Raw genomic sequence first — 15,933 nt, forward strand, 5'->3', positions numbered from 1 at the left:
TTTTCATTGACAAGATGGAGTTCGCCCTACACATTGTCTCGGAGGAACTTACCAAGATTGATAGGTACGCCAAAGGGTTACCACGAGAGTACTCCGTGAAAGCTAAACAGGCACCTACTTTAGAGCCAACCGCCTGGGCGACAACATCGGTTGAAGGCATGATAGAGAAAAGAAGCCCAACAAGATGGAGGTTGGTGAGAAAAGGTAGAATGAAGGACTCCCAAAATCTGAAGGTCTGACCCCAACATCAAGAGTTCTAGGAGTAATAATGAAGCAAACTAGTGCAATAAATGCTAGAAAAACATGTTGGACAATGCAAGGGAGGAGTGACCTACTACAGGTGTGGAATACATGGTCACTATTCAGATGACTGCAACTACGATGGAAGGGTGTGTTTTGGGCGTATGGAAGAAAGTCATGTCAAGAAGTACTGTCACACCACCGAACCATATAAAAAACAACTGAAACATCCGGGGGTGGATGACGTCATGCGTAGTATCACAACAATTGCATCATAGCAATCAAAGTAAACACAACCAATACAATATAATATGAATATTTACATTGATTGTTAGGTGCAAGTTTGCACATATATATATATATATATATATATATATATATATATATATATATATATATATATCAAATTTAGAAAAAGATATAGATGAGGCTCCAAAAGGCTCCATCTTCTCCAAAAGCTGGCAAGAGTACCTGTTTATTGTTGTCTTGAAAATACAAGCAATTTTCAAAACATATCAGCATAAAGCTGGTGAGTTCATGTCACACCCCGCTAAAGCGGAAACGCAAGGTATGACAACGATAATGGTTTCAATGCAAAAGATAAAGATACATCACCATAGCAGTATTTAAAAGTTTACAACCCATAGCTTCAAAAGAAACAAAATACAAGTTTTTCAAAATAACATTGTTCAAAATATAGCTTCATAATAGCTTCAACACGATGCAGCATGCTCTATGATGATGAATCTTTACATCCACTTACTAATTACTTCCTGAAAATGCATGTAAAACGAGCGTCAACTATGAAAATAGTTGGTGAGTATCACAAGTTTATAAATCGAGGGTACAATAATGCTTTTTGTAAGTACAAGTACATTGCTTTAATGATAAAACAAAGTTGATTGCTATTAAGGTATACAAGTTTATTGCTAGAGCGGGAAACGCGTTTGTATGTGTATGAGCAAACAATGAGTCTCAACCAAACCTATGACTGAAGCCCTATCGAGATCTATGCTTATCGTTCCATAGATGAATATGGTATCATGCACTCCAACGATTCGGGCGAGTGAGGAGTTGTCAATTCCTAATAGCGCTATCCATAATGACCATTGGCTCAATGAGTTAATGGTTAGAGATAAGGGAAGGGCCTTAGTACGATAAGTTCTCATGTTCCGTGTTGCATAAACATACATAAAGATACATAGCAATACAATAGCAATCATGTTTGATAATAAACAATTTAAATACATCATGCAAACAATAGTTTTTTCTGGACATGCTTTTCCACTCCAAAACATAAAAACCGAAAATAGGGGAGTGCGTGAATACTCACGATGTTTTGTGTAGACACAAGCGGTACTTCGGGATGCACCAACGTCTTACTACCGGGATCCTACGACATCAAACACACGCACTAGTGAGTTTCCATGTCGATATATAATGCTAATATACTAAACTCTACATATAGGGAAATGCCAATTTATGTTTTAGTATTGGATTTTATATCAATTAGTTACACTTTTTCTGAAGTAATGAAATTCTATATATCGGGCGATTAATTACAACCTTGGAATATAAACTTTCCAAATTTTTAAGTCCTTATTACAACATAAATTCACGAAAATAGCATTCGAGGGATAAAAATTCTCAAACTTTTTATTTAACTGTTATTACACAATACTAAGCTGGGAAAATTATAAAAATGGATTTCCAAGCTGTTTAATTATATTTTATGATTTTTGAGCATTTATTTTAATAAAAATTGAAATAAATAGAAAACAGTTTCCAAAATTACCCAAACTTTTTATTTAATTGTTATTATACATAAATAGGCTGGGAAAAATATAAAAGATATTTTTCAGTGGGTATTTCTATTTTTCCTTGCTTTATTCCTTTAAATAGTCATTAATTAAAGAAATAATATTAAACAGTTAAAATAAATCACCATAAATTTTTGCAACATCATTTACAGTATAAATATCCTGGGAAAAATATCAAAAGTGGTTTTCATAATGTATAAACTGGTTTTGGGTATTTATGTATATTTAAGTGTATTTTAGTGCAATTAACTTTAGAAAATAAGAGAAAAATAGTTTACAGTAGAGAAAAATATTCAAAATTTTTATGTAACCTCCTACTCTATAATATTATATCCTGGTAAATTTTCATGAATTTTGGATAATCAGAACTATTTCTCCCATTTTTAGACCATTATAATTACCAAAAATTGGGAAAAATAGTAAAACATGATGGAAAATCTTGAAATTATTTTTCGGAGTCACCCATCACAGGTAAGGTATGCGAAAATTGTTAGATACAATTTTCACATCCTATAAAGTGGTTTTGTAATTTATCATGTCCTAAATAAAAGAAAATTAGAAATCATATGAAACAGTAACAAAAATTGCTGAAATTTGGTGAGGGGTTATTATTACCCGTAAGGATCATCCATGAATTTATTTAGGATTTATTGACCTCTGGAAGTATTTTATATGATTTATGCCCTTGGTTTTAGCAATAATTCTAATAAATCAAAGAAATAACAAAAGCTCTTGAAATTTTCCAGATTATCTCATGCATTCAAGGGCTTTCAAAAGGAAAAATGTAAAAAAATATATTAAGAAGAGAAATGAGGGTAATGATTTCAAACAATTTAAGAAAAGTTGCATGCAATAATGCATGAAGTGTAAATGTGGCTGAAGTTCATGAATTTGTGTAGCCCATTCAGTGAGGTTTTAAGCCGCGAAATTTCAACCATAATTCACTATATATGTTAAGTTTCTAAGGTATTTTTCCTCAGATTTATGGTTGGTTTTAAGGCCATTGTTTAAGCAAGATAAAAATAGTGATCACAGAAAAAGAGCTGTATGCGCAACCTTTTTGTAAAATCTGCTAAAACTCGGATATTTAATATTTTACAGTGAGACCAGTTGGGTTTGAAAGTTAACTCGTGGAGCTAACCAATACAAAAAGAATATCATGATTTGGTTAAGAAATGACTGAGTTATGACTGTTCAAATTCGAACAAAGTAATCTGGCAGATTGCATGTTTGCTTGTGTGCATTATTAGGGTATTTCAACAAGAGCATCATGCATGTCTTTGGTAAGGCCCGATTTCTAACACATGCATGGAATGAATGAGCATCCAAGATGTACTATAAATGGTTTAAATGCTTTTGTTCATGCATGAACACAAAAGAACTGGAGAAGAACATGAAATATTAGGTTTTGATGTCACATGATCATATGTGCATCTTTCCACTCCTTGCATGGGTTTGATCCCGGATTTTCACCATCTCTAACACATGCATTGTGTTATGGTGAGAATCTACAAACCACAAGGGGAGAATAAAGTTTTCTAGCCATGGAAAGGCATAGAATCCGAAAAGTAGAGAAGACTAAGAAGAAAAAGAGGTTTAACCATGAAACTATGGAAGAAGATGTTGTTGTTTACCTTGGTTTTGACCTTGAGAGAAGTAAGAACACTTCAAGGGCTTCACAATCTCGAAATTTTGCAGAGAAATGAGAGGATTTTCGTGAGTTTAGAGAGAGGGAAGAAGAGAGTGAAGTGTGTGAAGAGAGTGAAGTGAGAGAGTGAAGAGGGAAGAGGTGGAGTAAGGGTTTAAGCTTAATGATTGTGTTTTGGGGAAGAGAGAGGGCATGGGGAGAGGTGATGGCCGGTTTTTGCATGCATTTTGGCCTCCTCTCTCCTAAATTTTAAACTTTATAAACTTCCCTCCTATATTTTATATAAAAACATTCATTTTTATAAAATGTTTATTAAGCAATTTGATTTATTTAAAAATCTTGTTTTCAACAAATAATTTATGATTAATACTTGTAATTTATATTTCTAGTTCATTGGTATAATCCATAATTTGATTAATAAAATTTGATATTAGGAAGTTTATAGCCAAATTTTATAAAGTTTTTAAGCTTTATAATTTATAACTTTGGATTTTTGGCTCTTTAGGGTTTTTGGAATATTGTTTGATATTCAACAACATGTTGAAGTATAATTAGAATGTTTTAATTTATTTTTAGAGTTTTATACCCTATTTCAATTATAACAAAGCTTGAAGCTTTATTCTAATTATAGTATTGGCATTTCCTATTGTAGCTAAGCAACTTACTAGAATTGTAAGTATCAAGTATATTAGTCCTAGACCTTAGTTGGATCCTAGTTTATGCAAGATTTTTGACCTAATTTATACTACTAGGTCATGGCATGTTGTGCATGAATGGTTATTATAAAGATGCATGAGTCCAAGAATGACCTGAATTGGCAGTTGTCACAGTATCCCCCACTTAAAAAGAATTTCGTCCCGAAATTCATTCTATATCATCGCTTGTCATCGCAAGGGAAAAGTTGCAGATACTTTTCCTTTATGAAGTCCTCGCGCTCCCAGGTGTACTCCGGCCCGCGTTTTGAGTTCCATCGAACTTTCACAATTGGGATCTTACTCCGCTTAAGTTGTTTTACCTCCCTGTCAAGGATTTTTATCGGTTCCTCAACGAAGCTCAGCTTATCATTGATCTTAATTTCCTCTAGGGGTACTATCAATGTTTCGTCGGCTAGACATTTCTTAAGGTTGGAGACATGGAATGTGTCGTGAATGGCGCTTAACTCTTGGGGCAATTGGAGTTTATACGCTACTGGACCAATCCTTTCAAGGATTTCAAAGGGTCCAACATATCTCGGGCTTAGTTTTCCTTTCTTACCAAAATGCACAAGCCCTTTCCAAGGCGACACTTTTAAAAGTACCTTGTCTCCTACTTGGAATTCTAATGGTTTTCGACGATTATCCGCATAACTTTTCTGACGATCTCTAGCAGCTTTAAGCTTATCCTTGATGATAGCAATCTTGTCGGATGTTTCCTGGATAAGTTCGACTCTAGTCAACTGTCTGTCTCCGATTTCTGTCCAGCATAAGGGCGAACGACACTTGCGTCCATACAATGCTTCATATGGAGCACATTGGATACTCGTGTGGTAACTGTTATTGTAGGAAAACTCAATTAGGGGTAAATGAGTATCCCAATTTCCTTTGAACTCAATGACACACGCTCGTAGCATGTCTTCCAATGTTTGTATTGTTCTCTCTGTTTGCCCATCTGTCTGAGGGTGGTAAGCTGTGCTCAAATCTATCTTGGTTCCTAGTGCCCTCTATAACATCCACCAAAATCGAGATGTAAAACGACTATCTCTATCAGAAATGATAGATAAGGGTACACCATGCAGAGAAACAAATTTGTTGATGTAGATTTGGGCCAATTTTTCCATCTTGAAATCTTCTCGAATGGGGAGAAAGTGTGCAGATTTCGTCAGTCGATCCACTATGACCCAAATTGAGTCATGACCTTTAGCAGTTCTAGGAAGTTTGGTAACAAAGTCCATAGATATTTGCTCCCATTTCCATTGGGGAATTTCAGGTTGTTGCAACAACCCGGATGGTTTATGATGTTCATCTTTGACTATTGAACATATCAAACACTTCCCAACGTACAAGGCAATATCCTTTTTCATTCCAGGCCACCAATAGTACTCTTTAAGATCCTTGTACATCTTATCTGCTCCAGGGTGGATGGAGTATTTAGATCGATGAGACTCCTCTAGTACCATGTCTCTCAGGTTGTTAACCCTTGGAATCCAGACCCTGTCTTTAAAATAACGAACTCCATCAGGTTTGGTTTCAAATCTTTCTTCCAAACCATGTAAAGTTTCGCCTGGAAGATTTTCCTTGCATAACGCTTTCTCCTGGGCATTAATGATTTGAGATTTCAAGCTTGTCTGAATTACCATTCCCAAAGCTCTCACATGGGAAGGTTTCACTCTTTCTTTCCTACTAAGAGCGTCGGCTACTACGTTAGCCTTCCCTGGGTGATATCGTATCTCACAATCATAATCACTAAACAACTCTACCCATCTTCTCTGCCGCATGTTTAACATTTTCTGATCCAGGATATGCTGAAGGCTTTTGTGATCGGTATAAATGGTGCACTTGGTTCCGTACAAATAATGCCTCCATATCTTAAGGGCGAAAACTATTGCTCCTAGTTCTAGATCATGGGTGGTATAATTCTTCTCGTGCGGTTTGAGTTGTCTGGAAGCATATGCAATGACCTTATCTTTTTGCATTAGCACACATCCTAATCCTTGATGAGACGCATCACAATACACCACAAAGTTCTCTAATCCTTCTGGTAAAGCCAGAATTGGTGCATTGCACAACTTGTTTTTCAGGATTTGAAACGCCTCTTCATGTTTCTCTTCCCAGAGAAATTTTCTATCCTTTTGGGTCAAAGATGTTAATGGTTGAGCAATCCTAGAGAAATTCTCAATGAAGCGTCTGTAGTACCCAGCTAATCCTAGGAATTGTCATATTTCTGTCGGGGTTTTGGGGGCCTCCCATTTCTTGATTGCCTCTATCTTAGCTGGATCTACATGGATTCCTCTTTCGCCAATCACATGACCAAGAAAATGTACTTCCCGAATCCAAAATTCACACTTAGTGAACTTGGCATACAATTTCTACTCCTTTAACAGCTCCAACACTAGCTTTAGATGTCTATTGTGATCTTCTTGGGTCCGCGAGTAAACAAGTATGTCATTGATAACTACAATTACAAACCTATCTAGGTATGGTCTACAGACCCTATTCATCAAATCCATGAATACAGCGGGTGCGTTCGTTAGTCCAAAAGGCATGACTAAGAACTCATAATGTCCATAACGGGTTCTAAATGTTGTTTTGTGAATGTCCTCTTCGTGAATTCTTAGCTGATGATACCTTGACCGAAGATCGATTTTTGAGAAGTAGGAAGCGCCCTGCAACTGATCGAACAAGTCATCTATTCTAGGGAGGGGATATCGATTCTTGATTGTCAACTTGTTCAATTCTCTGTAATCAATGCACATTCGGAACGAACCATCTTTCTTTTTGACGAATAACACTGGGGCTCCCCAAGGTGAAGAACTTGGTCGAATAAACCCTTTGTCTAGAAGTTCTTGAAGTTGTCCGGATAGTTCTTGCATCTCGGGTGGTGCAAGGCGATATGGTGCTTTTGCTATCGGTGCCGCTCCGGGAATTAAGTCTATCCGAAATTCGACCTGTCTATAAGGGGGTAGACCGGGCAATTCCTCCGGAAATACTTCGGGATAGTTTTGAACCACTGGAATCTCCTTGAGTTGCTTAGCTTCAGGTTCTCTTTCTAGCACGTGGGCCATGAATGCAATACAATTCTTCTTCAGGTACTTGTGAACCTTCACGCTTGATACTATGTTTAAACTTCTTCCTGGCTTCTCACTGTGTATGATAAGGGTTTCTCCATTAGGGAGAGGCACTCTGATGACTTTCTCATAACAACCAATGTCCGCTCTATTTTTGGATAACCAATCCATCCCTACTATCACATCAAAACTACCTAGCTCTATAGGAATTAGGTCAATGCTAAAGAGTTTATCAGCTAAATTCAAAGTACAACCAGGAATTATATCACTAGCCCTAATTTCATACCCATCAGCAAGTTCAATAGCATAAGCATTCCTCATCTTTACCAATTTCAAGCCAATTAACGGTCTAAATGCTAAAGAAACAAAACTCCTATCTGCTCCCGCATCGAATATTACTGATGCAAAATGGTTGTTCAGGAGGAACGTACCTGTTATCACTTCAGGGTTCTGACGAGCTTCTTCTGCACCAATCACAAAGGATACACCTCTTGGCTGTCCAACTTGATTTCCTTGAAAGTTTTGCCTGGCTTGGCCTTGTCCATTGTTACCAGGTCCATTGTTCAGTTTAGGACATGCTCTACGGAGATGATCATTACTCCCGCACTCGTAACATGTCCTTTTTCCCTCCTTATTCACCTTACAATACTTCGAGTAATGGCCTGTTTGCTTACAGTTTTGGCACACCGGGCAAGCTCCCTTGTGATGGAAGTTACACTTATTGCACTTCGGAAGCGGCCCTGAGTACTGCTTTCGCTTCTGCAGTTCTTGTCCTTGAGTTTTCACTGGTTCTTGCTCCTGGGCTCTTACCATAAAGTTTCTTGAGACTTTCTGCTTCCTCCCTGACTTGCCTCCATACTTCTTCTCTCCCTGATTTGTTGGCTTCCTCTTGCTACTAGAGCTTTCCTTTGCTGATGCTCCCATCCTTATCACATCATTGGTTAGTCGATTTGCTAGGCTTACTGCACTTTGAATGGTAGTTGGGTTTGCTGAGGTAACCATTCCCCGAATCTCTGGTGCCAGACCCCAGATGTAACGATCTATCCGTTTCTCCTCAGGAGTAACCATGTGAGGTACTAGTTTTGCTAGTTCATGAAATCGGACTGTGTACTTCTCTATTTGTGTTCGAACCATAGAATGGTTCCAGAATTCATATTCAAGTTTCTGAAGTTCATCCTTGGGACAATACTCCTCTATCAGCAGCTTCTTTAGGTCTTCCCAAGTTAGCTGATATGCTGCTGTACGGCCTCGGGTTTGCACTAGAGTATTCCACCAGGTTAATTCCCTATCTTGGAATAGGCAAGATGCATACTCAACTTTGTTGCGCTCGAGGCATTTGCTAATATGAAGGACCGACTCCATGCTGTCAATCCATTTCAGTAACCCGACCGCACCTTCCTTTCCATGGAACTCCTTAGGTTTACAGGCCATAAAGGACTTGTAGTTGCATTCTCTTTCATTGTTTCCCCGGTTTCCTCCACTACTTCCTTGGTTAGCATTAAGTCCTGCAGTTACTTGAGTAACAATGTTTGGGATTGCTTGCATGAGTTGTTGTGCTACCATTTGAGCAACATCGGGCGTTTCGTTCTGTGGGCGCCCGCGATTAGGCCTTCCTGACATGGTTCTATGACACAGGAGAAGAAATACGTATAAATACATACAATAATGTATAATATGTATTTCACTACCATTTTGAAAACCGTAAGTGTTGTCAAATTAATGGGTTGCATTAATACTATGCATATAGATTTGAGAAAGGAAAGAAAAGAAATATCTCTTTTATTCAACCATTTACCAAATAAATTTTAGGGTTTGACCTCGTAGTAAAAGTTTTCAAACATAAAATAAAATTTTTCATTACCATTTGAAATAATCTTAAAACCAAACCGATACGTCAATCCCAAAATAAAGTTTTAAATATTTTTCCCAAAAGACACCCAACATGGGTTTTCATTTCAAAACAAAATAAAACAAAATACTGAAATCAGAACCAAAAGCCAATCGCTATCCCAACAAGAAGCATCAACACCACAATCAGGAACAGCCCACCAAACACATAATATGATGTCATCGCATGACCTGCCTCTCGTCTAGCAGCACTAGCAGTGTCAGCAGTCTCCATCGAATGCTGATACAGGATTTCCATTCCTGCCAAGACTTCATCCAAAACTTCTCAATGCCCAGCTATCACAGCGAGACTGTGACGTAGGCCCGCTGCTATCGACTGCAATCTCCGGGACTCCTCCGGGGTCATACCTGGCTGTCTGACAGGTATCCCTATGACTTGCTGAGGTGAGGGTGCTCTCGGTCCTGCATCGTTGGGTTCTGCTCCGCTAGGTCCTGCCGTGCCATGTCCTACTGTGCTGGCGAGTATCCTTCCTGGAATGGGAACACTCTTCCTCGCTGTCCTCCGAATGCGAAGTCCATAGAGCGGTGGCTGTGGCAACACCGATGTCGGTGATGCCTCGCGTCGTTGACTCGGGGCGTTTTCATTGCTGATCTCCACCGAGTTCCCAGTATCTTCCGTATCCTCTGATGGGTCTTCTTCTACCGAGGCGGGGGGATTACGTCGAGGGATAACAGTGACGTAGCCGGATTCATCGGCTGAGGCGGTAGCGCGGGAAGATGACGATGTTGACATAGTGGACTGTGACATAGTTTCAATGAGATATGAACTAAATGACAATGCATGTCTATAATATGCAATGCTTACACACACCAAAATTAACCTTTTGAAATTTTGAAATAAAGTTTTCTCAAATATTTTTGTTGAACATATTCCCATTATAATTAGCTCAAGCTTTGTATAAATCTTTTCTTAATTAAACATAGGTGATCAGGCTATGTTTAATCAAGGTCCAATAATACAACTCCCGACCTAATTATACTAGTAATATGTTTGATGTAAAAAGAATTTCTTTGTAAGTTTTAGTTATAGGTTGTGTTTTCTTAAAGAAAAACCGATGTTCTCTATAACTTTAGCTCTGATACCACTTATGTCACACCCCGCTAAAGCGGAAACGCAAGGTATGACAGCGATAACGGTTTCAATGCAAAAGATAAAGATACATCACCATAGCAGTATTTAAAAGTTTACAACCCATAGCTTCAAAAGAAACAAAATACAAGTTTTTCAAAATAACATTGTTCAAAATATTGCTTCATAATAGCTTCAACACGATGCAGCATGCTCTATGATGATGAATCTTTACATCCACTTACTAATTACTTCCTGAAAATGCATGTAAAACGAGCGTCAACTATGAAAATAGTTGGTGAGTATCACAAGTTTATAAATCGAGGGTACAATAATGCTTTTCGTAAGTACAAGTACATTGCTTTAATGATAAAACAAAGTTGATTGCTATTAAGGTATACAAGTTTATTGCTAGAGCGGGAAACGCGTTTGTATGTGTATGAGCAAACAATGAGTCTCAACCAAACCTATGACTGAAGCCCTATCGAGATCTATGCTTATCATTCCATAGATGAATATGGTATCATGCACTCCAGCGATTCGGGCGAGTGAGGAGTTGTCAATTCCTAATAGCGCTATCCATAATGACCATTGGCTCAATGAGTTAATGGTTAGAGATAAGGGAAGGGCCTTAGTACGATAAGTTCTCATGTTCCGTGTTGCATAAACATACATAAAGATACATAGCAATACAATAGCAATCATGTTTGATAATAAACAATTTAAATACATCATGCAAACAATAGTTTTTTCTGGACATGCTTTTCCACCCCAAAACATAAAAACCGAAAATAGGGGAGTGCGTGAATACTCACGATGTTTTGTGTAGACACAAGCGGTACTTCGGGATGCACCAACGTCTTACTACCGGGATCCTACGACATCAAACACACGCACTAGTGAGTTTCCATGTCGATATATAATGCTAATATACTAAACTCTACATATAGGGAAATGCCAATTTATGTTTTAGTATTGGATTTTATATCAATTAGTTACACTTTTTCTGAAGTAATGAAATTCTATATATCGGGCGATTAATTACAACCTTGGAATATAAACTTTCCAAATTTTTAAGTCCTTATTACAACATAAATTCACGAAAATAGCATTCGAGGGATAAAAATTCTCAAACTTTTTATTTAACTGTTATTACACAATACTAAGCTGGGAAAATTATAAAAATGGATTTCCAAGCTGTTTAATTATATTTTATGATTCTTGAGCATTTATTTCAATAAAAATTGAAATAAATAGAAAACAGTTTCCAAAATTACCCAAACTTTTTATTTAATTGTTATTATACATAAATAGGCTGGGAAAAATATAAAATATATTTTTCAGTGGGTATTTCTATTTTTCCTTGCTTTATTCCTTTAAATAGTCATTAATTAAAGAAATAATATTAAACAGTTAAAATAAATCACCATAAATTTTTGCAACATCATTTACAGTATAAATATCCTGGGAAAAATATCAAAAGTGGTTTTCATAATGTATAAACTGGTTTTGGGTATTTATGTATATTTAAGTGTATTTTAGTGCAATTAACTTTAGAAAATAAGAGAAAAATAGTTTACAGTAGAGAAAAATATTCAAAATTTTTATGTAACCTCCTACTCTATAATATTATATCCTGGTAAATTTTCATGAATTTTGGATAATCAGAACTATTTCTCCCATTTTTAGACCATTATAATTACCAAAAATTGGGAAAAATAGTAAAACATGATGGAAAATCTTGAAATTATTTTCTGGAGTCACCCATCACAGGTAAGGTATGCGAAAATTGTTAGATACAATTTTCACATCCTATAAAGTGGTTTTGTAATTTATCATGTCCTAAATAAAAGAAAATTAGAAATCATATGAAACAGTAACAAAAATTGCTGAAATTTGGTGAGGGGTCATTATTACCCGTAAGGATCATCCATGAATTTATTTAGGATTTATTGACCTCTGGAAGTATTTTATATGATTTATGCCCTTGGTTTTAGCAATAATTCTAATAAATCAAAGAAATAACAAAAGCTCTTGAAATTTTCCAGATTATCTCATGCATTCAAGGGCTTTCAAAAGAAAAAATGTAAAAAAAATGTATTCAGAAGAGAAATGAGGGTAATGATTTCAAACAATTTAAGAAAAGTTGCATGCAATAATGCATGAAGTGTAAATGTGGCTGAAGTTCATGAATTTGTGTAGCCCATTCAGTGAGGTTTTAAGCCGCGAAATTTCAATCATAATTCACTAGATATGTTAAGTTTCTAAGGCATTTTTCTTCAGATTTATGGTTGGTTTTAAGGTCATTGTTTAAGCAAGATAAAAATAGTGATCACAGAAAAAGAGTTGTATGCGCAACCTTTTTGTAAAATCTGCTAAAACTCGGATATTTAATATTTTACAGTGAGACCAATTGGGTTTGAAAGTTAACTCGTGGAACTAACCAATACAAAAAGAATATCATGATTTGGTTAAGAAATGACTGAGTTATGACTGTTCAAAGTCGAACAAAGTAATCTGGCAGATTGCATGTTTGCTTGTGTGCATTATTAGGGTATTTCAACAAGAGCATCATGCATGTCTTTGGTAAGGCCCGATTTCTAACACATGCATGGAATTAATGAGCATCCAAGATGTACTATAAATGGTTTAAATGCTTTTGTTCATGCATGAACACAAAAGAAATGGAGAAGAACATGAAATATTAGGTTTTGATGTCACATGATCATATGTGCATCTTTCCACTCCTTGCATGGGGTTGATCCCGGATTTTCACCATCTATAACACATGCATTGTGTTATGGTGAGAATCTACAAACCACAAGGGGAGAATAAAGATTTCTAGCCATGGAAAGGCATAGAATCCGAAAAGTAGAGAAGACTAAGAAGAAAAAGAGGTTTAACCATGAAACTATGGAAGAAGATGTTGTTGTTTACCTTGAGAGAAGTAAGAACACTTCAAGGGCTTCACAATCTCGAAATTTTGCAGAGAAATGAGAGGATTTTCGTGAGTTTAGAGAGAGGGAAGAAGAGAGTGAAGTGTGTGAAGAGAGTGAAGTGAGAGAGTGAAGAGGGAAGAGGTGGAGTAAGGGTTTAAGCTTAATGATTGTGTTTTGGGGAAGAGAGAGGGCATGGGGAGAGGTGATGGCCGGTTTTTGCATGCATTTTGGCCTCCTCTCTCCTAAATTTTAAACTTTATAAACTTCCCTCCTATATTTTATATAAAAACATTCATTTTTATAAAATGTTTATTAAGCAATTTGATTTATTTAAAAATCTTGTTTTCAACAAATAATTTATGATTAATACTTGTAATTTATATTTCTAGTTCATTGGTATAATCCATAATTTGATTAATAAAATTTGATATTAGGAAGTTTATAGCCAAATTTTATAAAGTTTTTAAGCTTTATAATTTATAACTTTGGATTTTTGGCTCTTTAGGGTTTTTGGAATATTGTTTGATATTCAACAACATGTTGAAGTATAATTAGAATGTTTTAATTTATTTTTAGAGTTTTATACCCTATTTCAATTATAACAAAGCTTGAAGCTTTATTCTAATTATAGTATTGGCATTTCCTATTGTAGCTAAGCAACTTACTAGAATTGTAAGTATCAAGTATATTAGTCCTAGACCTTAGTTGGATCCTAGTTTATGCAAGATTTTTGACCTAATTTATACTACTAGGTCATGGCATGTTGTGCATGAATGGTTATTATAAAGATGCATGAGTCCAAGAATGACCTGAATTGGCAGTTGTCACAGTTCATAAGCATATTTGTGTAATGAAAACTAGTTACTGAATTTGTATAAGTGATAAAATTTCATTATATCTAAAGTGTGATTCATATCAAAACCCTGGTGTATGTAATGTATCTAAAGTATGCTTCGTTTGAAAACCCTGGTTACCACCAGTATGTAATGTATGTTTTGTTTGAAAACCCTGCCTACCACCAGTATTTAAAGTATGTTTCGATTGAAAACCCTGTTTACCACGAGTATGTAAAGTATTGAAGTTTGACTGGGAAAATACCTTACTTTCCCTTGTGTTTGTTTTGTTGCTTTAATGTTTCTGAAACGGTAAGGCATAAATATAATCCATATTTATGTGATTAAAGCAATGGTTCGTAAGAGGTGTGTTATTACGTAAATGCTTTGTACTATTGGCGAGTTTTATGACCACACTTAAACTTGATACGACGTGAAACGGATATCGATATCCTTTATGACATTTGTCACCCGTAGACCTATCGGTCCGACTGTAGCTAGCAGCCAGGTGCAGGATAGTCAGTCTTGTATAGATCTATACATAAAAGCCACGCTTTCCCTCCAGGAAACTCTGGTTCATAAGGGTAGTCCTCAGCTTAGTTAACATTGTAAGTGCCCAAGGATGTGTCTCCCATATATGTTAACGACTTTACGAGTATTAATATGAAAAACATAATGTTCTTTTGTACTTAAATTCTAGGTAAGTTTTTGTAGAGTAGAAATAATTATACTTAAATATTTATTAACAGTTGTACTCTTGTAATGTTCATCATAAACTAAATTTGTCATAGTTTATTTATTCAACCATGTGAGCAGTTCGTATCTGTAAAACAGGTAAAGAAGTTCCCAAACTATACCTATTATAGTTTGACTGAAATGTGATGTTCATGATGTGTTCTAAAAACTATGCAATTTTGATTAGAAAATGACCCTCATGCTCTGCATGATACAAAAGGGATAAGTATCTAAATGCTTTGTGAAAAATGTTGGTTTGTATAAATTGCTTAAGTTTTTGATTCAGTTTATATCCTTTATGTTTGGCGTGAATTCCCCCCTGGAAAATGTTTAAAATCACAAAAGCCTAGGGGTATGAACTCACTGTTCGACGTGGGGTTCGAGCGTAAGATCGGTATGGATGCAGAGTGTTATCTGAAGTTTCGAACTCAAATGGATCCTATTAACATATAGTAACACATATATGTATTAGATTAGGGTATTTCATGACTGAACGTGATAGGAAACCACTCTAAGGACCTGAAAATGCTTAAACTAAGTGTCGGAACCATATATGATCAAATGAGAGGGGTGTACGGCCACCCTAAGGGTGTGTACAGCCATGGGTGTATAGCCCATGAGTGTACGGCCGTACAATCATGAAGGGAAGTGTTTTTTATGTCTTTGTAAGGTCCTACAAGTATACAAGGAGTGGTTCTAGATCCATACTGAGTGGTTTTTCAAGTTTAAGGCCAAATATGAACATCAAAGTGGGTGTACGACCCTGAGGGTGTGTGTGCGGCCGTACAGAGGGGTGTGCGGCCGTACACTCTTTATCTATGCACAAAATGTCAAATTTCAAGAGAATCAAGGCTAGGGTCATGTCCAACTATAAGATATGGGGGCAAGTTCTCACTTTGGAGGGCCTTTAAGGTGTGCATGGACACCTTATGAAGGTGTACGATCGTACACCTTCAAAGGATGAAGAACATGGTTGAA

Source organism: Lactuca saligna, chromosome 3 (assembly GCF_052625555.1).
Source record: "Lactuca saligna cultivar CGN05327 chromosome 3, ASM5262555v1, whole genome shotgun sequence".
Taxonomy (NCBI): domain Eukaryota; kingdom Viridiplantae; phylum Streptophyta; class Magnoliopsida; order Asterales; family Asteraceae; genus Lactuca; species Lactuca saligna.